The sequence below is a fragment of the Sus scrofa genome, chromosome 18 (genome assembly GCF_054392235.1).
Source record: "Sus scrofa isolate SSC_HxYL_T2T_F1_AM1 chromosome 18, Sscrofa_HxYL_maternal_Yorkshire_Landrace_v2.0, whole genome shotgun sequence".
NCBI lineage: Eukaryota > Metazoa > Chordata > Mammalia > Artiodactyla > Suidae > Sus > Sus scrofa.
The window spans coordinates 23,687,598-23,707,635 of NC_139400.1; the positions used below are offsets into that span (position 1 = coordinate 23,687,598).

At 41.9% G+C, this 20,038-nt stretch overlaps 1 long non-coding RNA gene across 2 annotated transcripts in view; it reads left to right on the plus strand.

Moving 5' to 3' along the window:
* Window positions 1-3,119: 3,119 nt before the first annotated feature.
* LOC106506773 (uncharacterized) overlaps window positions 3,120-20,038 on the plus strand; it is a 73,481-nt gene continuing 56,562 nt past the window's right edge. For both annotated transcript variants that reach the window (XR_014833820.1, XR_014833821.1), the window contains exon 1: window positions 3,120-3,282. This is a non-coding gene — a long non-coding RNA (uncharacterized LOC106506773). The remainder of the gene's footprint in view (window positions 3,283-20,038) is intronic.

The window sequence follows — 20,038 nt, forward strand, 5'->3', positions numbered from 1 at the left end:
ATGCGTAAACGTGCCTCTTCTGGACACATTTCACTATCCTGTTCTCTAAACCTCTCCTCTCCACCCCTGCCTCCTTTGCTCACTCCAGGGTTCCCCTCAAGCCCACTTTGAAAGAGGGCATCAAACAGCCAAAGTAGAGAAAGGGGTTTTACGTGGAAATGTTTGCATTAAACCTCAAGGCTGCGTGGGATGTCCAGCTCTGTCTACTAGTCTGGCTTCCGAAGGGCAGGGGCTTCAGGATCAGGTAGATCTGGATGCTATTTATTTAGATGACTTTGTAACAATATTTCACTTTTCTGGGTCTACAGTTCCTCATCTGTCAGGAGAGCCTGATAATGGGATAATTATGAAGATTAAGTTTCATTAATGAATACAAAGAAACGATGAGCAGAACATGGAATAGGTTGGGTCTTCAATCACACAAAAGACACCCAAATTGTTACAGGAGCATGAAATTGGCATATTCTTTGTAAACAAATAGTTAAGATTCATTCTGAATATAGACATTAGGAGACTTACCAAGGAGCAAATCCTAGCTGGAAACTTTGAAAACCAGGTAGAACCCCCTGATTGTCAGGTTTCTAAATCTCTCCTGAGAAATAAATTCTCCCCAGGAGTTTGGGTTCTCCCAGCTACCCTGGGAGCCAGGGTCTTCCGTTATTTAAATGGATCAACACGATCCTGTTTCTGGGTTAGCTATGACACTTCTTCCCACCAGGTGTGCAGGACTTAAATCAGGTCTGGTTCCGTTCCTGTCCCAGGTACTGTCCGTTCTCATGATAGTGAGAGGAATTTCCTTAAAAATAAATCAAAGCGTATCTCTCCTCAGCTCACCATCCCCCAGTGGCCTTAGTCTGATCCAGGGTAAAATCCAAATTCTCTGTGGTGACCTGCAGGTGCTTCACAATGTCCCTCCCCCACCACAGTCCCTTCAAGCTCATCCACTCCAGCCACACTGACCAAACATGCTAAGCACACGCCAGCCACAGGGCCTTTGCACTTGCTTCTTTTGACATGTAAGTTTTTTTTCCCCTTCACTTGACATCCATATGATATGCACCACCACTTTTCTTGCTTTGTTTTGTTTTTGTTTTTGTTTTTGTTTTTGCCACACTCACAGCTCATGGAAGTTCCCAGGCCAGGGATCCAACCTGCACCACAGCTATAGCAACACTGGATCCTTAACCTGCTGCACCACATGGGAACTCCCCACCATCACATCTTATAAGACTTTTCAAGTGTCACGTTATCAGTGAGATCATCCCTCACCACCTAAAAAGTAGAATAGTCTGCACATAGGTACACAAACACACACACACAGCCCACCACACCATTGCTTCTACACCTGTGTGTTCATTTATTTTTCTTCACAGCAGACGTCATCATCCAACATACCATACATTTTAAAAAATGAATAGACTTTACATTTAGAGCACTTTTAGGTTTATGGAGAAATTGAGCAGAAAGTACAGCATTGCCACAAGCAACTGCCCCCAGCAACAGTTTCCTCTGCTACTAACATCTTGCATTAATGTGGTACATCTGTGACAATTGATGAACCAATATTGACACCTTATCCTTAACTGAAATCCATCACTTCCCTTAGGATTCACTCTTTGCATTGTACAGGTCTCTGGGTTTAGACAAATGCAAACTGTAACAGTCCCACCATCATGGTGTCATATGAGCAGTTTTGCTGCCCTAAAAATTCATCTCTCCTCCTTATCCCCAAACCCTTGGTAACCACTGATCTCTTTACTGTCTCCATAGTTTTGTCTTTTCCAGAAGGTCAGGTGGTTGGAATCACGAAGCATGTAGCCTTTTCAGATTGGCTTCTTTCCGTTACCTATATGCATTTAAGGTTCCCCCTTGTCTTTTGTAGTTTAATAGCTCATTTCTTTTTTTAAACAAACCGCTGAATGATATTCCATTTTATGAATGTATCACGGTTTATCCATCCATCTACTGAAGGATATTGTGGTTGCTTCTAGTTTTTGGCCATTATGAATAAAGCTGCTAGAAACATTTGTGTGCAGGTTTCTGTGTGGATGTATGTTTTCAGCTCATTTGGGTAAATACCAAGAAACCTGATTGTGGGATAATAAGATTAGCTTTGTAAGAAGCTGCCAAACCATCTTCCAGAGCAGCTGTATCATTTTGCTTTCCCATCAGCAATAAGTGAGAATTCCCATTGCTCCACATCATCACCAGCATATGGTGTTGTCAATCTTTTGTATTTTAGTATTCGAATAGACGTGCATGGCATCTTGTTGTTTTATATTTTTTTATTTTATTTTTTGTCTTTTGAAGGCCGCACCTGCAGCATATGGAGGTTCCCAGGCTAGGGGTCAAATCAAAGCTGTAGCTGCTGGCCTACACCACAGCCACAGCAATGCAGGATCTGACCCGAGTGAGTCTGCAACCTACCCCACAGCTCACAGCAATGCGGGATCCTTAACCCACCAAGCGAGGCCAGGGATTGAACCTGTGTCCTCTTGGATACTAATCGAGCTCCTTAACTGCTGAGCCATGACGGGAACTCTGGTATCTTGTTTTAATTTGCAATTCTCTAGTGACACATGACATTGAACATGCCTTTGTCCTTTTATTCCCAGCTCATCAGCTCTATGATATGAGTCACCTTTGTGTCACTCTGTGCTATTGCCTCCAGGCCTCAGAATAGCATCTATACAAGGTAGGCTCTTTATAAGTGTTCGTTTAATTACTTAATTAATTTTAGGCAGAGCGGATTTTATCATTTTTAGTTCTCAGTGGCACCTCATGTCCAAGGTGACCCCCAATATCTTGTGGAGACTGGTCTTCCACCCACAGACCACTGGGGACCTGACCTTGGGACACTCAACACAGCTCCAGAAGGGGCGGGGTGACAACAGCAGTCTTTTTTATGTTGAGGGGAATGTGATGGGCTGAAGAGCCCCCTAAAGATGCCCACATCCTAATCCCCAGAACCCGTGAACACACTGCCTCAGGTGCTAGAAGGGATTTTGCAGGTGCGATGAAGTTAAGGCTCTTGGGCTGAGGGGAGGCGCCTGAGATAGCCAGGTGGATCGAATTACTCACGAGGGTTCATATAAAGGGAAGGCAGGAAGGTCAGAGGCAGAAGGAAGGTCACGTGACAAGGGGAGCGCTGCGCACAGCGTTGCAGGGTCACGCGCCAAGGCACGCGGCAGCCGCTAGACGCTTGAAAAAGCAACAACAAAAAAAATGGATTCCCCCGAAATCTCCATCCAGAAGGAACACAGCCCCCTGGCCTCCAGAACTGTAAGAGAAAAAATTTGTGTTGCTTTAAGCTGTTATGTTAGTGGTAATTTGTTTCAGCAGCAGTAGAAAACCAGGGCAGGGAGCAGCTCCCTACAAGAAAATGTATGAGAAAGGCTGTGAGACAGCGATCGCAAAGGCCAGGAGGTGATGAAAGCTTCCTTAGTGGAAGGGCGGTGTGCTCTCAGCAGGGTGCCCCAGAGGAACGGCCGGTGAGGGGTCCGTCCCCTGGAGCTCAGCCCCCCAGGGGTGCAGAGAAAGGAGCACCCCTTTCCCACAGATCCCGTGTTGTCTCCTCTGTACCCCAGAGCCTGCTGAAGACGTGGGCACACAGAGTAGGGACTCAGTGTCTGTGTAGAGTGGCAGGGAACGGAATGGGAAAGAAAACTGGGGCAGAGGCAGAAGCCTTGGTGCTGAAATTCGGCTTCTGTACGCAGGCACTGACTTGACCCAGGAGACCCAGTTGTAGGTGAGGTAGGAAAGAAAAGCGTTATTGCTTTGCAAGGCAAAGGCGGCCACAGCAGCCTAGTGGCCCCCAAACTATGTGGGGGTAGTGGGGAGCCTTTCGCTGTTCAAGGAGCAGGGCGTGGTCAGCTCGTGGGCAATCTTCTGATTGGTTGGTGGGGAGGTAATTGGGGGTCAGCGTCAGGAACATTCTGGTTCCAGCACCCGGGGTCTGTGCTGGTGGGCAGCATGCAGTTAACTTCTTGCACCTGGTGTGGGTTTTGGCCGCTGCAAAACAGCTCAAAAGATGCAGCTTGGGATATTATGGGTAGTTCTTGAGGAAGAACTAAACGTCCTTGACTTTGTTGAATGGCTAAACTACTGTTTTGTCTTGCTTGACTGTTTTCCTTTCTTTCTGCATCTTCTCACTTTTCGGATTAAATTTATTCTTTGACTGAAGTTCTTTTTGCTTATAGACAAAAGGCAGACAGAGGACATGGTTGGGGGTCTATTCTGGGACAGCCCCATAGGGTCCTGCTCCGTTTCAGTCCAACTAGAAACTGGAGACAGTTGGTTACTGGCAGTCGTCCTGGCGCCAAGGCTCTTTCCGGCCCGGCGAGGCCCCTTCTTGAGGAGGGCAGGGAACCTCACTGCAGAGAAGGTCAGAGGAGGTGGTTGTGAGGCCCGTTTGGCTTCTGTTTTTAGTGGTTCCTGAATGAGGTGCACCTGCCCTGTGCTACAGACCTGCTTCAGACATCCTGCATCCTGATGGGAGCACCTCACCTTGCGCTCAATTTGCATAAGGACCAGGTGGGCTGCATAGGCTTGATTTCAAAGTCAAGGAACCTGGTCTCGATGTTACAATGTTAGAGTTGGGAACTGGTCTGTCTCCCCTTCCTTTGTGTGTACCTGTGCCTTCTGTTTTGCCCAAGGCCAGCATATTTACAAGGTCAGCCCCCTTTCATTGGTGTCCATAACAAATCCAGTCAGGGGTTCCCGTCATGGCTCAGTGGTTAACCAACCTGACTAGTATCCATGAGGACACGGGTTCAATCCCTGGCCTCACTCAGTGGGTTAAGGATCTGGCGTTGCTATGAACTGTAGTGTAGGTCGCAGATGAGGCTCAGATCCCACCATTGTTGCTGTGGCTGTGGTGTAGGTGGGCAGCTATAGCTCCAATTTGACCCCTAGCCTGGGAACCTCCATATCCCGCGGGTGCAGCCCTGAAAAAAAAAAAATCAAATCAAGCCAAGCATTTTGTGGTTTTTAATAATATCAGTGGGGAAGAATCCCATTGTGCAATACGTTATCTCTCACCTCCTATTATCTTATTCTTCCTCCTTTTTACTCTCCTCTCTCTCATCTCTGAGAAAAAAACACATAAATAAATAAGGTTTGCTTTCTTAAGCAGAGTAACTCTTTCTCTGAAACCTTGGCATCAGAGAATAGCTATGCTTCAAAGGAATTGACTACACAAGGGAGCTTATCAAGGCATTTTTCTCAAAAAAAGGCAAGTCTCTTCCTAAGATAAATTCTTGTACCAGCTCCTAAGAGGATAGCAATTTTTTTTTCATCTCATTGTACCTGGGAACTGTACAGAGGAAGCTGAGTAGAGTAAGGCATCTGTCACACAGACCATCTCCTGGCCTGGACCCCAAGTGCACATGGCTGAGTTCTGAAATAAAAGAGCAAGTCAGATCTCAGCTTTTTCATCATTATCTCTGCAGGGCTCTGAGAACACAAGACACAGTCATATTGGTCCCAGCTGCTCTGCAATGATGGGAGATAGTGCCAGGGACTTCCGAAGAGCCACGTGACAATGTCTTTGCTCAGGTAGCTAGGCCTTCAGATCAGACATTGGCTGGTGGCAGCCACAGTGGGGACCTTAGGTGGTGAATTCTTGCCTAGATGTTGCTTTTGGAGTTGACCCAATGTGGCATCATCCAACACGCAGGAAAAGGAAACCCAGCACAGTGCAACCAGGGTAACTGACGCAGAGAATTCCCAAGAGACACCCTCACTCCAAGGTGCTCTGGGAGGAATTTCAGCCCTCAAAAGATGAACTGCCTGAGACTCTCAGCAGGGGGTTACAGGGTGACCAATCAGGGTCTCTCTGCTAGGTGTCGCTAACGAATGGGAAGTAATCCATCAAACAAAACATGTGCTTTGTCAACTGGTCTTCCATGGCACATAGCAAAGTACCTTGTCTTCCTCAAGGTTTACAGATGAACCTATCTACAGAAAAGAGACAAACTCATGGACTTGGAGAACAGACTTGTGGTTGCTAAGAGGCAGGGGGAAGGAGTGGGATGAACTGGGAATTTGGGGTTAGAAGATGCAAACTATTGCATTTGGAGTGGATAAGTAATGAGATCCTGCTGTCTAGTGCAGGCAACTAGAGTCATTTGCGATGGAACATGATGGAGGATAATGTGACAAAAAGTATATATATATATATATACACACATATAATATGTATAACTGGGTCACTTTGCCATACAGCAGAAATTGACAGAACATTGTAATTCAACTATAATGGAAAAAATAAAAATCTTTAAAAAAACTTCAAAAGTGTGGAGGAAAGAGAGCTAGGCTAACTTGGCCCTCTGTTGCCACCCCTCCTCTCTCCCATCTCCCTTCTTCTCTGAGGGCCACAGACAGACAAAGCTTCTTGTTGCTGATCCAGGAAAAGGCAGATAGATTCCTTCTCTGACTAAAGATTCTCCCAAATTTTCATAACAATTTCATCATCCTTCATCTTGCCCACACCTCCCAGTCAACTCTACTGATACACGTGACCTAAGATCTTGGTACCCACGCCTGCAGGATGCTAAAATTACTTTCATGAGGTTGAAATACCTTTACCTCTAAACCTCAGATCAAGCCAGTGGCTTTATGGTCTGCTAAATCCTATAATCATTTTTACAGAGTGTGAGCCAGAGTCCTTTCTTCCATTTACCCCACACTTGTTATGTTGTCATCAATATCCTTCTAATTTAAGTAGTAAATTAGCCACAAACGGGGAAGGATAAGAAATCCACTGGAAGCGAGTTGAAAGTTCAGAGCTATTGTAAGCTTGACTTGATGTCAATACCAACTTGTTCCATCTAATGATCTGCATGGAAATAAGCATCAAGAGTGTAAGCACGTTGATGCTCATGGTTATACATCTTGTGTTTGGGTTCAGAGACCCTTTGGTCTATGCCTGACTCTCCCATCATTAAAGATTGGGTAAGCATTTCCCATGGAGGGCAGCCCCCAAATAGAGGCCCCCTGGGTGCAGTAGGACCATCTGATCCCATGCCATCTTCCTCCTCATCCCCACAACTGCTGCATCCTCCCTAGCACACGGAATGAGGTCCTAATTATGGCTTTTCATCAGCATCCTTTGTGTGTCCCCAGACTGAGTTGCAAGCATTTCTCTGGACCATCCACTCTACCTGCCTTTTCTTTTTTCTTTTGTCTCTTTAGGGCCGCACCCACGGCATAGGAGGTTCCCAGGCTAGGGGTTGAATCGGAGCTGTTGCTGCCAGCCCATGCCAGAGCCACGGCAACGCCAGATCCAAGTGTCTGCGACCTACACAGCTCACACTGCTCACAGCAATGCCGGATCCTTAACCCACTGACCGAGGCCAAGAATCAAATCAGCAACCTCATGGATTCTAGTCGGATTCGGTTCGGCTGCGCCACAACGGGAACTCCATACCTGCCTTTTCTTCGTTATACCAAAATCCATGGATTTTTCTTCTGTGGGTTTATTAGTATTTTTAACTATTGTTAATATCTGTAGTTTTTCCCACAGCATGCATTATATAATTTTAAATCATCTTCAGTTGTGTATTCTCTCTCTCCAGCTCGCCCCCAAATGCACATGGTAAAAATATCTATACCCAATATTTCACTTGTTAGAATTCCTTCTGCCTACACTTTTATGCATTTTCGACTCATTTTCTACCGCCCTGTGGTGAGAAACCTAGACTTACACTGACCATGGTCTTTTATACCAAGTAATATTGGCTATCATTTGTCTAGATCTGGGTAATACCGGATATGGAGACCAGGAACTGGGGAGACAGTGTTTAAAGAGCTTACTTAACATTTGGTTGCTAGCAAGTGGGGGAGCTGGGACTTATTTCATGGTCTTTGTGACTCCAGAACATGTTTTCTTAATCCGTGCTCTGATACCAAGTATTTGAAATCGGTACTGACACTACCATTTGCTGTACTGCCCCTCATACTTCTAGACTGGCCGTCTGTCCATAGAATACTTGTAATTTTAGGAAGGGAAGGGGGAACCCTTGTGCCTTCTGTCCCATCTTTACACTGCTAGACCCAGGCGTCCTGAGCCTGGTCAATCCCACGCAGCAATTTCCCCAAGCCATGCTCCCCATCATCAAAACTCCTATCCCTTCCCTGAGATGGCAGATGAAAGCAACTGGCTTTATTTTTAGACCCTAAGTATAAAACAAACCCTACTTTAGAATCATTCCAGCAGTGACTTTAGAAATTGTTTGTAAATGGCAGTGTTTGTCCTTGACCAACAAAGCTAAAATCCGAACATGACCTTCCCAGTCTTCCCAGGCTGAAGATAAAAACCTATGAACTGAAAATAACCAAAAGGAGTTGAAATGGCTCATGCATGCCAAATTCCTTTTGTGATTAAAATAGGTATTTTTAAAAATAAATAATAAATTCCATAAACACACTTGATTCCACTTGAATAGGATCCAAAGATTATTTTTGGCTTAGGGTTTCACTGTTTTGCTGAGCTCCATGAGGGACATGGAGCAATTTATTTTCAACCTTTCTATTATTTGCTTTAGAGGACTGTGCATCAAAGAGACAAAAGTATCTAGAATTGGGGCTGAGTAGTTGTGAATTCCAGACTGATGGCAATTAGTATTTTAATAAGCATTCAGGTTGACTAAGGTCCTTTTTATATTGATGTCAGTCTACTCTCAAAATAACTTTTCTTCTGAATCTAGACTGTTCAGATGAATTTAATATTATTGGAATGTTTTCAAAATGTTCCGAGTTACTCTCACCTGTTTTCCAGATGAACCTTATAATTATGTTGCCAATTTCCAAGAAATAGTCCCATCAGCATATTGATTGGGTTTTTAATAAATGGATAAACTAATCTGGGAAAAATTAACATTTTTACAGTGTTCAGACCTGTTATCTAGAAGTAGCATATGTCTCCATCTTTTTAAAATTTACATTTATAAATAGTGAGCATATTTTGCTATTTTACTTCCCAAACTATACTAATTTTATGGTACTCTTTTTTTTTTTTTTTTTTTGTCGTTCTTTTTAGGGCTGCACCCGAGGCATATGGAGGTTCCCAGGTTAGGGGTCCAATTGGAGCTGTAGCCGCCAGCCTACTCCAGGGCCACATCTGACCTACACCACAGCTCACAGCAAGGTCGGATCCTTAACCCACTGAGTGAGGCCAGGATTGAACCTGCATCCTCATGGATGCCAGTCAGATTCGTTAATGGCTGAGATGCTACGGGAACTCCAATTTTATGCTATTTTTTTAAAAAGTGATTTCTGCCTTTACCCCTGTCATTCATTCCTTTTATTTTCCTAAGATTTGTTTTAATCTTATTATTCTCTATTTATTATTGAAGCAAATTTATAAATATTATGTTAGTTTTAGGATACAGTAGATTCAATGCTTTTACAGATTATATTCCATAAAAGTTATTATAAGACAGTGGCTGTAATTCCCTGTGCTATACAATATATCCTTATTGCTTATTTATTTTATACATAGTAGTTTGTATTTTTTACTCCCATCTTGCCCCTCCTTCCTTCTTCCCACTGGTAACCACTGGTTTTATCTGTGAGTTTATTTCTGTTTTGCAATATCATTAGTTTGTTTTACTTTCTAGATTCTACATATAAATGATATCATTATTTTGTTTTTCTCTTATTTCACTAAATATAGTATTCTCTAGGTCCATCCACTTTGCAAAAATGACAGAATTTCATTCTTTTTATGGCTAATATTCCATTGTGTGTGTTATGTATACATACTTTTTTTTTCACATCCTCTTTATCCATTTGTTGGTTGACAGACACTTGGGTTGGCTTCCATATCTTGGCTATTGTAAATAGTATTGCTATGAACACAGGGGTGCATGTATCTTTTCAAATTAGTGCTTTTGTTTTTTCCAGATATATACCCAGGAGTGGAGTTGCTAGATCATATGATAGTTCTGTTTTCCATTTTTTGAAACTCTATACTGTTCTCCATAGTGGCTACCCCAGTTTACTTTCCTACTAACAGTGTACAAGGGATCTCTTTTCTCTGTAGCTTCACCAACATTTGTTATTTGTAGATCTTTTGATGATAGTCATTCTGACAGGTGTGTGGTGATACCTCACTGTAGTTTTGCTCTGCATTTCTGTAGTAATTAATGATGAGCATCTTTTCATGTGCCTGTTAATCATCTGTATGTCTTCTTTGGAAAAAAATGTGTTCCCATTTTTTGATTGGGTTGTCTTTTTTTTTTAATACTGAGCTGTATGAACTGTTCATATATTTTGGATATTAACCTTTTGTCAATCATGTTATTCGCAAGTATTTTCTCTCATCTGTAGGTTGTCTTTTTATTTTATTGATGGTTTCCTTTGCTGTGCAAAAGCTTTTAAGTTTAATTAGACCCCATTTATTTATTTTTGCTTTTATTTCTTTTGCCTCAAGAGACAGATCCAAGAAAATACTGCTATGATTTAAGTCAAAGAGTGTTCTGCCTATGTTCTTTTCTAAGAATTTTGTGGTTTCATGCCTTAGATTTGGATTTTTAATCCCTTTTGCCTTTATCTCTGTATATGGTATGGGGAAATGTTCTAATCTCATTGTTATAAATGAAGCTGTCGAGTTTTCCCAACATAACTTATTGAAGAGAATGTCATTTCTCCATTATATATTCTTGCCTCCCTTGTCATAGTTGAATTGACTGTAAGTGTGTAGGCTTTTCTCTGGGCTCTCTATTCTGTTCCACTTATCTATGTGCCTGTTTTTGGCTGGTACCCATGCTGTTTTGGTTACTATAGCTTTGTAGTGTAGTCTGAGGTTTGGGAGGGTGACACCCCAGCTTTGTTCTTTTCTTTCAAGATTGCTTTGGTAATTCTGGGTCTTTTGTAGTTCCACATGAATTTTAGGATTATATGTTCTAGTTCTGTGAAAAATGTCTTAGATATTTTGATAGAGATAGCACTAAATCTGTAGATTGCTTTAGGTGGTATGGCCATTTTTAACAATATTAATTCTTCTAATCCAAGAGCATTCAATATCTTTATTTCTTCAGATTGTTTCTCTGTATTATTATTTTTTAAAATTAATTTTTTTACAAGGTAAAATTATTTGAGTCTGAGTTTACCTATTAGCAGTGCTTAGGCTGCCTTCCATTAGACTTCATATCTTCATAGCTGATCTCTTTTATTATTTTCCTCTTTAAACTTTTACCATTTGGGGTATTAGAGGATGCCACCCAAAAGAATAACAATAGTTAAAGTAACGATAGCTGACATGTATTGGGTGTTATTATACTGTCAACCAATATAAAAGGCTCTGTAAATCTTATTTTCTCCTCACAACATTATGGAAGGTAGGCATTATTAATCCTCATATTTTTTTTCAGATTAAGAAACCAAGGTTCAGTTGGTAAGTCAGAAGGTGACCGCAAAGTTTTTGCATTGTATGTTCAATCGTCATAATAATTTCCACTCCTCTGAATTTATTGAGGTTGTCATTTAGGGCCTTATGTTTAAGTTTGGCATTGGCAATACAGCCAAGGTGCTTGACGAGAACTCTGTTGAAACTTACCAGCTTTGAAGTAGATCTGCTATTGAACGTCCCCATTGTCCTTATTTGGACTGCCTACCTCATCAAAGGTGAAGAGGGCCATTCAAGTCTCAATGGTCCTACTCTTCCCTGTGTCTTCTGATTGAGCCTGGGACAACTAAGCCTTTTACATTTAATAAAGATGTGCCCCATCATTGAGCCTATTTGCCACAGTTTCAGTTCTGTCCTTGACTGCCTCCGAAGTGAACTTTTAGGAGTTCTCCTTGTGGGTCAGCAGTAATGAACCTGACCAGTACCATGAGGACATGTGTTCGATCCTTGGCCTTGCTCAGTGAGTTAAGTATCTGGGTGTTGCCATGAGCTGTGGTGTAGGTCCAGACGCAGCTCAGATCCCAAGTTGCTGTGGCGTAGGCTGGCAGCTGTAGCTCTGACTGGATCCCTAGCCTGGGAACTTCCATATGCCACGGCTGCAGCCCTAAAAGCCAAATAAAGCAAAACAAACAAAAACCAAAAAAACCCACAAAATGAATTTTAAAAAAGTCTTTAAAGTGAATAAATATTTTGCCTTTTTGTTTCTCTGCAAGCCTATCTCCGCTGTCTCTGTTTTCATCTCACCCTGTTGCCTTTTCATCTCATAACCTCCCATTGCTTTATTCATTTTTGTAGACCCTGTATCTTTTTACGTACCACTAACAATATCCCATGGCCTTCTAAAATTTCCCTCTGGTTTCAGAGCTCTGTCCTTGCACCAAGCCATGGAAATTACATCCTTCTTTCTCCCAGGTTTTCTCTCTCTCTGTTTACCCCTAACTTGGTGCCTGCTAAGAGACCGGGAACAAGGATATGGCTGGCCTTACTTCCTCACCGTTTCCTGCTCTGAATTTGACTTGAGAATCAATGTGCAGAACCCCAACCCTCATTCCTGGGTCCTCAGGCTTTTGTTACTCAACCCTTGCTGAAGAGAGATAGGACCTTTCTTTTATTAATTAATTTATTTTTAATTGTTATTTCCCCAATACAATTTTTTTTCCTACTGTACAGCAGGGTGACCCAGTTACACTTACAGGTACACATTCTATTTTCTCACATTATCATGCTCCATCATAAGTGACTAGACATAGTTCCCAGTGCAACACAGCAGGATCTCATTGCTAATCCATTCCAAAGGCAATAGTTTGCATCTATTAACCCCAAGCACCCCATCCATCCCACTCCCTCCCCCTCGGCAACCACAAGTCTATTCTCCAAGTCCATGATTTTCTTTTCTGTGGAAAGTTTCTTTGTGCCATATATTAGATTCCAGATGTAAGTGATATCGTACAGTATTTGTCTTTCTCTTTCTGACTTAATTCACTCAGTATGAGAGTCTCTAGTTCATCCATGTTGCTGCAAATGGCATTATTTTGTTCTTTTTTTATGGCTGAGTAGTATTCCACTGTGTATGTATACCACATCTTCCTAATCCAATGAGATGGGACCTTTTTTTCCCACTTTCCGATGCTCTGACTAGCATGAACAGTAAATGACAATCTATGCTTGCACAGTTAATAGAGCACTTCCTGTCTCCATCCTTGGCTTCCCACAATTTTTCTCAGCTGTGGATCCAGGAATCCATGAGTTCTATGAAAGTTTTAAAATTCTGTCCTTTTATAATAACCTAAAGGCATATATTATAAAGATGAATTTCTGTTTCAGTGATAATTTGAAAATTAAAGGTATTTGCACAGAACTAGGTTTCATTTTTTTTGGACATCACAGATCTTAAAATTGTCATGAGTCATGATTAGCATAATTGGCAAGAGTGGACTGGATAATAGTATCAATGCCAGATCTCCTGATTTTGATAAATGTTATAAAAAGAGAAAGTTCTTATCTTTAGGAAGTAGGTATTAAAGTAATTAAGAATATGGATAAAGACTTCAGACACCTTCAAATGGCTCAAAAAAGTGTGAGTGTTTGTGTGTATTCACGCATGGTAGTGTGTGTGTATTGTAGGTTGGTAGATGGATAGACTGATATATGAGCAAATGGGGCAAAATACCAACAATATGTTAAAAACTGGTGAATCTGAGTAAAAGTTACATGGGAGTTCTTTGTATTTCTTGCAATTTGTGTGAATTTGTATAAAAACACAATTTAAAAACAAATGTCATGACTTTGATGGAGCTTGGTCCACTAAGTGCTCTTGGAATGTACAGTTTTTTTTATATACAGTTTTTTCCCATTTTTAAAAGTTTTATTGAAGTATTAGTTGGTTTCCAATGTTGTGATAATTTCTGCTATACAGCAGAGTGGTTCAGTTATACATGTACACAGATCCATTCTTCTTCAGATTCTTTTCCCATACAGACCATCACAGACTACTAGGTAGAGTTCCCTGTGCTATACAGCATGTTCACATACCACTGTAGAAATTTTTTTCCACTTAAGTTATTTGAGTTGGGAAACAAGAATAAATTGTCCACTGTCCCACCATGTGGATCACTGGATGGACCAGTTTTGGAAACCCCAACCATTTTACTTTGCTGCTAGAATGTTATACTGGCCCCTAGGCACCATGTTCCCAGCCTAGCCTACAGGACCCCAGTGACAGAGCCTTTGCACAGACCCAGCTGCGGATACTCATTCCTCTAAATTAAAAAACACTAACTGCTTGTGATTCCTAAGAGAACTCTGTGCTTTCACTCTTCTGGGACTTTGGCCAGGTTGCTCATGTTGTGTAAACTGCCACTCCCTAGCTTGCTCTCCTTACTCATCTTTCTCTCTTTAGCTGAATAACATTTGTTAAAACACAGTTCAGACAGTTCCTCCTCCAGGAAGTTTGCCTTGAGTCCTCCCAGGCTAAGTGTGTCCACCCTGTGTGACCCTCCACCACAGTCCTGTTAACTGCTGTCTGTGTCTCCACCAGACTCTGAGCTCCAAGAAGTCATAGAAGCCCGCTTTCTTCTGTGTCCTCCACACCTAACATAGTGACCGGGAACAGAGAGGTTATTTGTTGACCTCTGAGGAGTAGAAAAACTTAGCAGATGGTGCCATTGGTGGGGTCCTGCTGTGGGTGCAGGAAAAGAACCTATCTGCTTTGTGATAGATGAGTTAAGAAGCTCCAGAATAATCTGCCTTCTCTGAATGTCTCCCACAGTGTTTTCCCCAGTGTTTAAAAATTCCACCTTAGTGTCCTCCATTCAATGTATTGGTTCTAGAAGAATAAAGTTTAGCTGCACTTATGTTTTCTGGTATGGGTAACCTATTAGTATGCACTATCAGAACAGAATAGATTAGCATCATTAATAAGTGTCCTATATGTTTGTAGAGTACTTTGTGATTTATAAATGATATAAGTTTCTTGAGGGTCTTAACTGTTTTTACATATATGTTTGTTCCTTCTGGCCCAGCAAAGTCTTTGAACCTAGTGAGTACTCCGTAAAAGTGTATTGACTAAATAAATGAATGAAAAACTTTCACACATGTTATCTCAATAAATGTTCATGTACAAAACCCAAAGCCAGGAGAGACCTTGGCTACAAACCTCCTGATATCACTCACCTAAAGGAATGGATTCTTTGGAGTCAGAGAGGGGACCACCTCAAGGTGACACTTTTGTCTCCTGGGTGTGCACATTTGTTCACAGACTGGAGCTGGCAAGAGAAAACTTTGGGAAGAGGAAGGACAATGATGGATTTACTCGAGCCCCAAATAGGTGCTGAGATACTTCTTTTGAATCCCGCTACGTCAGCAAGGGGTTAATGGAAGATGGTGAGCAGGCTAGATAATTAACAGGATTAAATCTCTACCTGTCAATTAAGCCAATATATTTGAGTATAATGCTATTTAATTCTGTACCAGGAACAGTGCAATAAATCAAAGTTTACAGATGTCTTCAGCAAGCCCTTGATGGATGAAACACTGTAACTCAGGGGTGCATAGAAAATCTCAAATAAGATAACCTCCCATGTGATTAATATAGCTGTCTGCATTGGCATTGGCTCCAGAAGGTTCTAATCCAAATATGTTTAACATCACATACTTTATTGTGACAGATTTAGACACCTGAACTAACTAGCCAGGCAAACGGTGCTTAATTATACTGACTCATTATGGACCTCAGCGATAAAGCAGGGACACAGCATTAGGTGTTAATTCCCATCACACACAGTCACATACAGCGCAAGAAGCCCCAGTGTCCAAGGGGCCTTACAGGGTCTGGTGCACAAAGCACAGAGGAGAGGAGCAATCTGATTGCTCTAAGGAACACTTTCCTTCTCTCTGTTCAGTGGTGCTTGTCCTCAGGCCTCGTTCAGACCACCTGACCACCAAATGCGTAATGATCACAAGGAGAAAGAGGCAAGTGGGGGTGAACATCTTTATGAACATCTCCCCAGTTAAAGAACAAAAAGAATTGAGGTTCAAGTCTTTTTCATCAACAAAACATGGTACCTACAAAAGCACATATACATGACTGGAACCCTGTTGTCGAAGACAAGCATTTGATTTAGACTCAACCTTCTGTATTTATTCTGGAACATAAACAGGTATACAGATTTGAGTTATCAGACATGGGCTAGAAACTTGCAGGTACAAAACTCAACTCCCAGTCCTGTTTCAAAGCTGAACTTACTCAGAGGGGACCTCTCTCTATCTCATAGGAGTGGCCAGATGTGCACAATGAATGCTACTTTTCCCAAGAGGATCAAGTGGCTTGATTCCATCTGAGTTAATATCGCCATGTACCCATGAAGAGCGGGTCTCAGTCCTTGCTTGCCAATTGACTGAAGGCTCGGAAGGTGTGTCACATGTGTAAAGATGGTGTGGGACAGAAAAGAAGCAGAATGATTGTCTGCTTGTGGGACCTGCCTCATTTATTGGGGAGAGCAGCTCAACACATACTAAGGCTCAGTCATGGTGTTGGCTGTACATGGAATAAGGATTCAGTGAGCTGAGGCCAGCCTGGGCTGGGGTTGACCAAGAAAACCTTCATGAAGAAGGTGAGTCTGAGATGAAGGCTAAAGAAAGGGAAGGGCTTGGACAGATGGAGAAGATGAAATATGATGTTCAAGATGAAGAAATGACACAGCAGCGCAGAAGCAGAAATTGATGTGTTGGGTGAGGAAGAGTGTGAATTGCCTTGTAGTGGCAGATGGGACTGGTGTGGGTAAAACCACATCTGCAAAAGCACCCAGAGAAGCCTGAACCTAAAACCAATGGCATGAGAGAGACATTTGACATAGTTGGATGAGGATGTGACAATACGAGAAGAGGATTTTAAGAACCTTTGTCTACAGGGGGTGTGTACAGTGGACTGGAGAAAAGCAGGATGAACCAGAGCAGGCAGCAGATGGGAAGTTACTGCAAATCCTTGACCTTGGTAGTGGTAGAAGAATTGAGATGAAAGGAATCAACTCAGGAGAATTGAAGGCAAAAACAACCCAGAACATCTGTTCATGTGACCACAAAATGGAAATAGAATGTTTGTAATAGACTCCCCAACAATCCTTCCATGCAAATGCTCATCCTCTTACACCTGGACTATGGTTCTCAAAAATCATGACAATTTTATCCTTCTCACCAATGACGGCTTTGGGATTGGGCATGTAACCACTTCTGGCCAGTGAGAAGTCATTTCTGGGAAAGATTTCTCCTCATTAAGTGAGAAACACAAGATGAGACAGTCTTTCTTCTTCTTTTGGACATCATGACATATGGATGCAATGTCTAGAACTGTTGAAATATCTTGCTCTTTGCTTTGGAAAATAACCCAAGTACTTGATCTAACCCTGAGACCCCAAAAGCCCCCAGACAGTCAATAACATGAGGTAATTCATGTCCTTACTGTTTCAGCTAGTTTGGGTTGGGGGTTTTAGCTACTTGTAGCCAAAAACATCCTAATTGATTCACAGTTACAGCTTCTTGAGTTGAGGACAGAAGACTTTTATGTACCATACAATGAAAGTTAGGGAAAAAAGAAGGCGGATGTAATGATTCAAAAGTTGCAACAAAATTTAAGACTTGTTTAAGTCATGTCATGAGTCTATTGCTAAACAAAACAAATTTATTTAGGCTTCCCTCACCCAACTCTTCATACATATATATACACACATATGTATATATACACGTGTGTGTGTGTATATGTGTGTATATATACTTTTCCAATTACACAGCATCATAAAAACTTTAAGTATAGTTCCCCATTCTATACTGTAGGTCCTTGTTGTTCATTTTATTTTTTCCACTTAAAAATTTTTTATTATAGTTGATTTAAAATGTTCTATCAACTTCTGCTGTACAGCAAAGTGAACCAGTTTTACATATATATATATATATATATACATATATATATACATTCTTTTTCTCACATTATCCTCCATCATGTTCCATCACAAGTGGTTAGATATAGTTCACTGTGTTATACAGCAGGACCTCATTGCTTATCCACTCTGAATGCAATAGTTTGCATCTACTAACCCCAGACTCCCAGTCCATCCCAGTTCCTCCCCTGCCCCCTTGGCACTCACAAGTCTGTTCTCCATGTCCATGAGTTTGTTTCTTTTCAGTAGATAGGTTCATTTGTGCCATATATTAGACTCCAGATATAAGTGATATCGTGTGGTATTTGTCTTTCTCTTTCTAACTTCACTTAGTATGAGAATCTCTCGTCCATCCATGTTGCTGTAAATGGCATTTTGTATACCTATTTTATATATAATATATATAATGTGTATAACTATATAATGTTGACAGTATATCTGTTAAACTCCTAATTTATCTCTCCCCCATACTTCCTGCTATCCCCTTTGGTAGCCATAAATTTCAAAATAAAAAACTTTTATGGCACAACAAAGTGAGATTCTTTATTCCTCAGATTTGCTAGAATTGGTATTTCACATCCATTCCCACTAACAGAGATGCCACCAACTCAAACGGAAATTAGTGCCTTCCTGCCTTCCTTGAATGAGTAGTTATTAATGATGCAATAGATATTTTGGTTATTCCTTAAGAACGCTGTGCAGTGGTGGCTGAGCCTTTAACTTCTAATGTTCTGTGTGATTTCAGCTCATTTTGAGAGTTGACTATGGCTATAGCAAACTAAAAGCCCACATTGTGCCAGTTAGGATAAATTGGCTGATGCTGCAGTAGCCACATGAATATATCAGGGGCTTGACAATAAATGTTTCCTTCTCACTTACACAAAGTCCTCTTCAAAGCTAGAAAACTCTGTGGACAGCTGTCCTCCCTGTGGTGGCTCAGTGGTATCAGATGCTCTTGTGACTGTCCCCACACAGGCTTCCAAGGTCACCGTGGTGGGAGAAGAGAGGACTAGATGTTCTCACTCCAACAAACACTCAGCCCTGATGTGACAGCCCACTCACAGCCCATTGGCCAGCCCCAATCACAGGGTCTGCCTAACTGCTGGGACAGCAGGGACCTGAAACCCATATGTGCCCCCCAAGAGAGGAAAACAAGGTCTAGGTGAGCACCAGAGCCTCTGTCACACATGCCAACATGTGATGGACCAGCACTTGCTCTTTAAGCTGTAAAGTTCTGAAGGTTGTTGCTCAGTTCTGCTGGTTGGGGTCTGAAGAGAACTGCAAGACCTTGAATAAAACGGCCATAAGTTGGGACTCTCAACCACTCCCATAGGGTTTTTGACTCAGTGGGCTTCCAAAGAGCTGCCTTTGAGTTATTAGGTCTCCTAGCTGGAACAGTGGTCCACCTTGACTGCTGTCTTACCTGTGACTCCTCATTTCCTGAGCTCAGTGCCTTGCACAGAAATCAGAATCAGGGAGATGGTAAAGATACAATGGAACTGGATCTAGTTTAACGGGGAGGGGTGTTAGGAATAACATACACAGGAAAATCAGACGTCCCAGATTTTAAAAAGCTGTACCACACAAGAAATGTCTTCAATTAGGCAAGCACCACTTCCAGTTCTCCTATTGACACACTATGAGATGCTATCAGTTGCTTTGTGAATGGATGTACCAAAATGTGGTAGATCTCCCCCAAATTTCTCAGTATTTTAGAGCAAAGAAGCTGTTCAGGAAAAGTCACCCTCTAGTCCTTTGGGCTTCACTCTAGCAGGAGGACGTTTCTAACCAAATTTTCCAGGCATAGCCTTCAAAAATAGCATTTCTACTTGATATTTATCAGCATCACATTTCACCAAAATCTTTGAAGTTTCCCTGGCAATCTTTCTTAGAGATTGTTTAAAAAAAAAAAATAGAAAATGATATTAGTTTTCTCTGAGATGTGGGCGATTTCACGATTTTTGTTTCTCTTAGAGTCCAAGGGAAGTGTTGTTCCATCTGAGTGAGGTAGATGGAGGTGGTGGGGGGGGGAGAGAAGGGGGGATGTCTCCTCGGCTCCACCTCCTGCTCACCTCTGACCTCTTTTCCTCATACTAGATCCATCTCCCCAGGGATTGACTGATCAGAGTATAGGACATGCATGGAGCTGCCTATTGGGATAGCTGCATCTTGAGCCGGTGTCCTGGGCTCCACTTTC